The sequence below is a fragment of the Hemiscyllium ocellatum genome, unplaced genomic scaffold, assembly GCF_020745735.1.
Source record: "Hemiscyllium ocellatum isolate sHemOce1 unplaced genomic scaffold, sHemOce1.pat.X.cur. scaffold_173_pat_ctg1, whole genome shotgun sequence".
NCBI lineage: Eukaryota > Metazoa > Chordata > Chondrichthyes > Orectolobiformes > Hemiscylliidae > Hemiscyllium > Hemiscyllium ocellatum.
This window is the reverse complement of record NW_026867863.1, coordinates 22,536-30,575: the sequence shown is the minus strand read 5'-3', so window position 1 is coordinate 30,575 and position 8,040 is coordinate 22,536.

Sequence of the window (8,040 nt, the reverse complement as noted above, 5' to 3'; positions counted from 1 at the left end):
AGGACAGAGATGAGGAGAAACGTCTTCACCCCGAGAGTGGTGTCTGTGTGGAATGCTCTGCCCCAGAGGACAGTGGAGGCCCAGTCTCTGGATTCATTTAAGAAAGAGTTGGATAGAGCTCTCAAAGATAGTGGAATCAAGGGTTATGGAGATAAGGCAGGGAGCGAATACTGATTAAGGATGATCAACCATGATCATATTGAATGGCGGTGCAGTTTCGAAGGGCTGAATGGACTACTCCTGCACCTATTGTCTATTGTCTATTATCAAAGTGAAAGCTGCAATACAAATGCTGGACATGTTATAAAACAGGAAATGAGATATACACATTTGTGGGTACTGCAGTAATGATATATGTTTAAATTACGTCTGAACTGTGTTAACCCAATTGAATGCTAATGCTGGGAAAAATGGATTTCATGACCACGTGTGAGATGGTTTACATGAACATTATGTTGATCACTGAGCTCGAGATCAGGTTATTTAGGAATTGGTGATGAGTGATCAGAAGAGCTAATTGAAAATTTTGCCGGAAAGGACATTTTGGGAACAGTGACCACAATGTATTGGTTTTCTTTAATGCTGTTTGAGTACACGACAGTTTTTGTTGTATTTGAAGTAACCGTTACAAATCTGAGTCATGCAAGCCATCAAGGTGTGAGGAGAAAATGGGGACTACAGATGCTCGAGATCAGAGGCGAAGAGTGTGGTGATGGAAAAGCACAGCCAGGCAGCATACTAAGAGCAGATAAATCGATGTTTCGGGCATAAGCCCTTCATCAGGAATGAAGCTTATGGGCCAAGGGGGCTGAGAGATAAATGGGAAGGGGGTGTGACAGGGGGGAGGTAGCTGGGATTGCGATAGGTAGATGAAGGTGGGGTTTAAAGTGAAAGGTGATAAAAGGAGACAAAACGCCTCATCTACTGCATCCATTAAACCCACTGTGGTCTTCTCTACATTGGCGAGGCAGGAGGTCAACTTTGGATCATTTCAGAGAACATCTCTGGGACAGCCACATTGAACAACTCCATCGCCTTGTGGCTGAGCACTTTAACTCCCCTTCCCACTCTGCCAAGGACATGCGGGTCCTGGGCCTGCTCCATCGCCAAATCTGAGCCACCAGAAGCCTGGAGGAAGAAAGCCTCCTCTTCTGCCTTGGGACCATCCAACTACAGGGGATCATAGTGGATTTCCCCATTTACTCTCATCCCACCCTATCCCACTCCAACCTTCCAAGTCAGCACCGCTCTTTTGAATGTTCTGATGTATCCACCTTCCTTCCTATCAATCTGGTCCACCCTCCTCTCCAACTATCACTTTCAACCCCACCTTCATCTACCTATTAGATGAAAGGAGGCAGCTTAGAAAAATGCCAAGTGTTGCAGTAAGCCAGTGGACTCAGAGATATGTAGGACCCAGCAAAGGATGACCAAGAAACTGAGAAGATAATCAAAAAGAGAAAAAGCGTGCAAATGAAAGAAAACATAAAAACTGCTAAAAAGCATCTATCAATGTATGAAAAAAATTAAAAATAAGAGCAAATGTGGTGCAGTTGGTGTGTGTTCAGGATAAGTTATTGCAGAGAACAGAGAAATTGCAGGGAAAGGAAACAGTTTCTTTGGTGTCTACCTTCATGGAAGAATGTCCAGAAATTCTTTCAGAAATACCAAGTGACCATGGGACTTGTGTAAGTAAAATCTGAGATCATTCTTATCAGTGTTGGGGTCATCTTTGAAAAGAAAGCTGGATTGAGTATTTATAAATCTGACAGATTAGATGTACTTCATACATGTATTTCAGAGGAAGCAGCAATACACATGTTGATTGCATTGCGGACTGAATATTTTAATTAGAATCTGACCATAGGGGATGTGCCAGAGAACTGGAGAACTGCTAATACGATTCCACTTCACAGTAAGGATGGGAGAGGTAGACCAGGGAACTATAGACGAGCGAGTATTAGATCACTGTTAAGGAAACTACTGGAGAAAAAAGGGAAGGAAAAAAATCGAACTCCAATCAGAGTCGCAAGGTTTGATCAGGGATAATCATCATGACTTTATCAGAAGGAAGTCACATCTAATGGGTTTGTTTGAATTAGTTTGAGGAGGTCGATTGTTTAGTTTTGTAGGAAGGCCTTTGACAAATTTCCACCTGGGACACTGAGAAATAAAATAAAATCTCACAATATGAAGCAAAACTTGACAAGTTACAACGAAGACTGTCTTAGTGGCAGGAGACAGAGGGTGGTGGGAGAAGGCTGTTTGTGTGACTGGAGACCAGTGTCCCCTGGTGTACCAAGTAAGTGTATGTTTGACATAACGAATGGTTGAGTGGTTAGCAGTGAGGAGGAAGGCCTTAAGTTACAGGAAGATGCAAATGGAATTGTGAGATGGGCAGATCAATGGCAGATTGAATGTAACCCTGATAAATATGAGGTGATACACTTTGGGAGAAGGAAGCAGGCAGGGGAGGACTCAATGAATGGCAGCACACTGGGAACCTCAGAGTGTGCTTTTCCACACATCCCAGAATGTGGCTGGACAGGTTAATGGCGTAGTTAAGAATTGGTGCTGCAAATGTGTTCCCATTCCCTTTTCCGACACTGATGCTGAGGCCGGAAGTTTTGCCGGTTTCATCCTTTCAGTCCTCGGAGTAGTTTGATACAAGTGAGTGCCTTGATTGGCCGTTTCAGAGACCATTGAAATGTTTATCACATGTCAGGGTCTTTGGAGTCTGTTTTAGCCCAGCCCAGGAAATCACGGGAGATTCACTTCCTAAAAGTACATTGGAGAAGGAAATTCTGTTTACAATCGATACTGGCTTCAAGGTCACTGTTACTGACCCCAGGTTTTAGATCTCGATATTTTAGTAATTGTTTTTAACTTCCAACCGCTGCCAGAGCATTATCCTGGTCTGGATTAGTAATCCAGTGACATTTCCACAACAGCACCATCTCCACATGGGGACCTGTCGAAAACCACACTGAGCAAGATATTTCTATGCTGCTTGACAGCTCTGTCAAAAAGAACTCTCAACAATTTGACGGTCGTGATGGGAATGAGGGGGTGATAATTGGTCAGATTGTAATTATTCCCCTGTTAGGGAACTGGACACAGCTGAGTAATTTTCCACATTGCCAGGGCGATGTCAGAGTTGGAGCTGGAATGAAACAGCTTCCCCATGGACACGTCTTGTTGTGTAGCACAAGGCTTCAGTCCTATTGCAGGAATGTGGTCAGGACCCATTGCCTTTTTCGTATCTATTGTGTTCACCTGTTTCTTCATGTCACATGCCGCAAATCGAAATATTTGAAGACTGGCGTCTGTGATTTTGTGGGCATCATGATGAGGGTGAGCTGTATCGTCGACTCAACACTTCTGGCAGATGATGGTGCAGATAAAACATCCTTCTCTTTTACACTGATGTGCAGGTCTGTTCCATTATTTAGGATGGGGATGTTTGTGGAGCCCTCTCCTCCATTCATTTGTTTAATCATCCATCACCATTTATAACTGAATGTGGCAGGACTGCAGGGCTTCGTTCTGATCTGTTGGTCAAGTCCGGTAGCTTTAATGGGTTTGCATCAGTTTAAGGTTCATGTGATTCTGACTCTGACAAGCTCACCCACACTCGTCACTGAGCCATTGATGGTGTTTATTGTAATGACAGACTGAGGTGTTATCCTGGCAAAAAGTTACAGGTTGTGACTGAATGCAGGTCTGCTTCTCCTGCTGCTGTGCTCTACATCACTACATGAATACAGTTTCCAGCTGCAATATCTGCAATTCAATTCTGCTGTCTGTTCCCCAATTCTCACTGAGACCCATTCACCCATCAGTCCTGTACTCAGTGACCTCACCTGGTTTCTGATGTGGAAATACTTCAATTTCAAACTCTCATTCTGCTGAGGATCTCTCTCCCCGGGTCTTGCCTCCAATCTGACACATTCTGCAAAAGCATTTAACTGCTCCTAATTCAAATGTTTAATTCACCTGAATCTTTTTCCTTGAGAAATGCCATCTTCTGTGTTTAAAGTGAATGTGTTTCCTCTGTTTCTCTCCCTGACAATGATTAAGAGCTGTGTAGTGTCAGTGATACCATCCTTATGTAGTTTCAGAGCCAGTTAATTCTCTGGATTCCCAATCATCTTCACCACATTGTATGTTTCCTCTTTTGGTTTGATGCCTTGTCACTCTTGGCTGCCTTGTCCTCCCATGAGTATGTTTCATCAGCTTGGGGTTGCATTTCTGGTATTATCTTCCGAATTATCCCCAGAAACTCCTGCTATTGCTGCTCCATGGTCTTTCCTGCTCAGCTCCCCTTCCAATTAACTCTGGCCAGCTCCTCCCGCCTGTCTTTGTAGTTACATTGCTTAATTATAATCACATTACATCTTGAAGAAAGCATTACGTATAAAATGAAAGAATGAGTTTTGTGAGATGGGCCACGAAGATTGGTGGATTTCTTAACTAGATACAAAGGGAGAACGAGAGAGAGGATATAGATATGGAGATGTGGAAAATGGGAAAACTATATTATCGAAAGAAGTAGATGTACTTCCCTCAATCTTTTGGCAATTCCTGTGTGCTGTGGTCCTTTGTACAGTGCACGTACAGCAGAGCAATATGTTCAAACGCTGGGTCAGATGCCATAACTTTCCTCTCCAATAATATGACAGACACTAGTTTTGGAAAGAACCCAACAGACCAATATATTTAATTCCTGGTAGAAAGGGGATTAACTGAAATAGGTTGGAAACCAGAAACAAGAATTTCTAACACACATTCTGATAAAAATGAGAGACTAGAGTTGGGAATCCCAGAAAAGGGGAACATTGAGAGAAAGGGAAGGTATCACTTCAGATGAGGATCAAATAATGTTTTAATGCTTAAAAAATTTTATTCATCATGTGCATCATTTTTTGTTAACTGTGTCTCAGTTGTTCATTCAGAATGCGTTATACACATATGAAGAGTGTTACTTATCTGAACACACACTGATTAAACAGTGTATATAAAATCTGTTTTTTCCATTTCCGACTGTCCTGTTGTCGTGCTAGCAGGATATATGAACACCGACTGGCCACCAAAAGACACGACCCACTATCATTAGTTTCCATTCATTCAGAAAAAGAAGGACACCACGTTGACTGTGACAACACGCACTTCCTAGGACAAAGCCACGCACGAAAGTTCTTAGAAACATGACATTCTAGCGAGAAGTACATCAACAAACGCATCAATTTAGATCCTATCTACCTTGCCTTGAACAAAAAACTGGAAATGACATCATGCACCTTAAGAAACCAAGACCTAGAAATACAAAGACGAGACTTACCACCAGTGCGTCACCAGAGACTCTCACTAATGATATCACCTAGTCATGGTGACAAAACATCTGAAAACAAACCATCAAGCTCAGCGAGTTAAAATACATACTTATTAATTGTTCTTTTTCTCTTAATAGTGGAATTTGCGACTACTTTGTCACTCGTGTTTTAACAGATTACGAGGTGAGATGAGCTTTTCTGGGTGTGTGGTTTTAATTAACAAGGAGTTCAACATCGACATCATAACAGTTTGAGGGCTTGTCGTATAGGATTTAGACAGATTTGAACAGCTTTGGCGTACAAAAGGTCCCAGCAGATTCCATCACTTGGCAGTTAGTGACGTAGATCTTCAAATAAAACAGGTGAGAAAATTCATTTAATTTTGTTTCCTTGTTGTTGGTTAAATTAAAAGAAATGGTTTTTAATATTACTAAAGAGGTTCTGAGGTTTGAAGGTGGTTCCCAAATTTGCCAAGAAAGTGTAGAAAGACAAAGGAAGGGCATACTTCTAGAATTAACATGTAGGTTAGAATTAGGTTTCACCAGAGACAAAAGGAAAGCTGTCATCATAATGGAGTTGGTCAAGCACTTTGGTCCATCAGAGAAGCAGGAAACTGCAGTCGAGTTCGAGAAACTTAAATTGCAAATATGACAACTGGAGTTAGAAGATAAAGAAAGAAACAGAAAGAGAGAGAAGATAGAGAAAGAGAAACAGAGGAAAAAGGAAGAGAGGGAGAATTTGAAATTCAGAAGTTTGGAATTAGATAAGAAAGTTAAATTAGCAGGATAAAGATGAAGGGATAATGTAGGGATGTATACAACTATGTTAATACATTGCCATATTTCGGTGCGAAAAATGCCAAAACCACTTCTATTTCATTTGCAAAACTGGCTCGGCAGATGGCATGTCCAGTGAACCTGTAGCTAATGCTAGTTCAGACTAAGCTGGTGGGTACAGCTTGAAAGGTATGTGCCGTGCTGTCTCATGAGGGAGCAAGAGATTATGCAGATGCAAACAGGTTATTTTGAGTGCTTATGAATTCGTACAAGAAGAATATAGACAGCAGTTCAGAAATATAGAGACAGAACCAGGTCAGACTTATATTGAGTTTGAAAGAATTAAACACAGTCATTTTGATAGAAGGATGCAGGCTTTAAAAATGGATAAGACCTGTGAGGCTCGAAGGGAGGAGTTAAAAGACTCACTTCCAGAGATGGTAAGAATTCATGTGAATGAACAAAAAGTTCAAGAAGTGAGAAGCGTAGCAGAAAGGGCAGATGAGATGCTTTGGTGCATGAGATGAAATTTAGCTTCTGGGAGGATTTCATCTTGTGGGTGATAAAAATTGAGAGAAGGGGAGATCCTGCACTGCAAAACATAGAGAAAGGCACACTGGCAATAGTTTACCACAGATGAAAAAACAGGTCCAAGGGGTTGAAAGGAAGTGAAAGGCCTCAGTTGTTCTGACAATAATGTAGTGGAACACATAAAAATTACAGTGCCGATGGTTTAAGAAGGGCACTGTGAAAAGGTGTTTTCACTGCAGTAAGCTGGGACACACAGTGCTGGGCATTGAAGGAAGACACTTTGGGAAAAGATGTGGTAAAAGAGTTTAAGCCAATGGTATTAGTGAACCTGTTAAAGGAGACCCGAAGTGGAGCCGAGGAGCTGCAGGAGAGTGCACTGCACAGGCAGGGGCTGGGTATGGAGGCAGTGCCTGGTCTGTATAAAGAATTTGCCTCCGTAGATAAACCTTACTAAGGAAAAACGGGGTGTGGGGGAAATACAAGTAGTTATAATTTTCCAAGATACGGGAGCTGCTCAGTCTCTAATAGTTGAGAACTGAGAGGCCGGAAAGGCACAACAGATCAGGCAGCATTCGAAGAGCAGGACAATCGACACATCAGGAATCAACTCATCGTCAGGAATGTGGCGGGGGGAACAGGGGGCTGAAAGAGAATTCGGAGGGTAGGAGATGGGCTGGTGGGAGGGACACTGGGAGGGCGATAGGAAGATATAAATGGGATTTATTGTGATATGTCGGAGGGGAGGGTGGAGTGGGTAGGTGGAAAGGAAGATGGACAGTTAGCACAGTTCAAGAGGGCAGTGCTAAGTTGGATCTGGGTTGAGGTTGGGGAGGGGAGATTTGGAAATTAGTGAAGTCAACGTTGATGCTGTATAGTTTGAGGGTTCCAGCTGTCCTACCACCTATCCACTTCACCCTCCTCTCCGACCTTTCACCATCAGTCATCACCTGCATCTACTGATCGCCTTTCAAGCTCCCTTCCACCCAGCTCCACCCCTACCCTCCAATGTAATTCTCAGCCGCTTTCCCTCTCCCTTACCCCCCACTTTTCTGCTGAAGGACGTATGCCTGAAATGTCAACTCCCCTGCCTCTCGGATGCTGCCGGCCTGCTGTGCTTTTCCAGCCCCACACTTTTCAACTCTGATCTCCAGCATCTGCAGTCCTCACTTTCCCTCCCCCTCTGATAGTAAGAGATGAAAGTATTTTCACTCTTTCTGGCATGTTACTCAACAGCGTGATAACTTGTGGAATGGGGACAGAAATTAAGCATTCCCTGTGTAACATCAGGTTGGAGTGCCAAATCAAGGTTGGGGAAGTAACAGCGAGAGTGAACGATAGAGTGTCAGTTCCAGGAATACAGTTTGTTCTTGGGAATGATTTAGCAGGATCCAAGGTGGGAG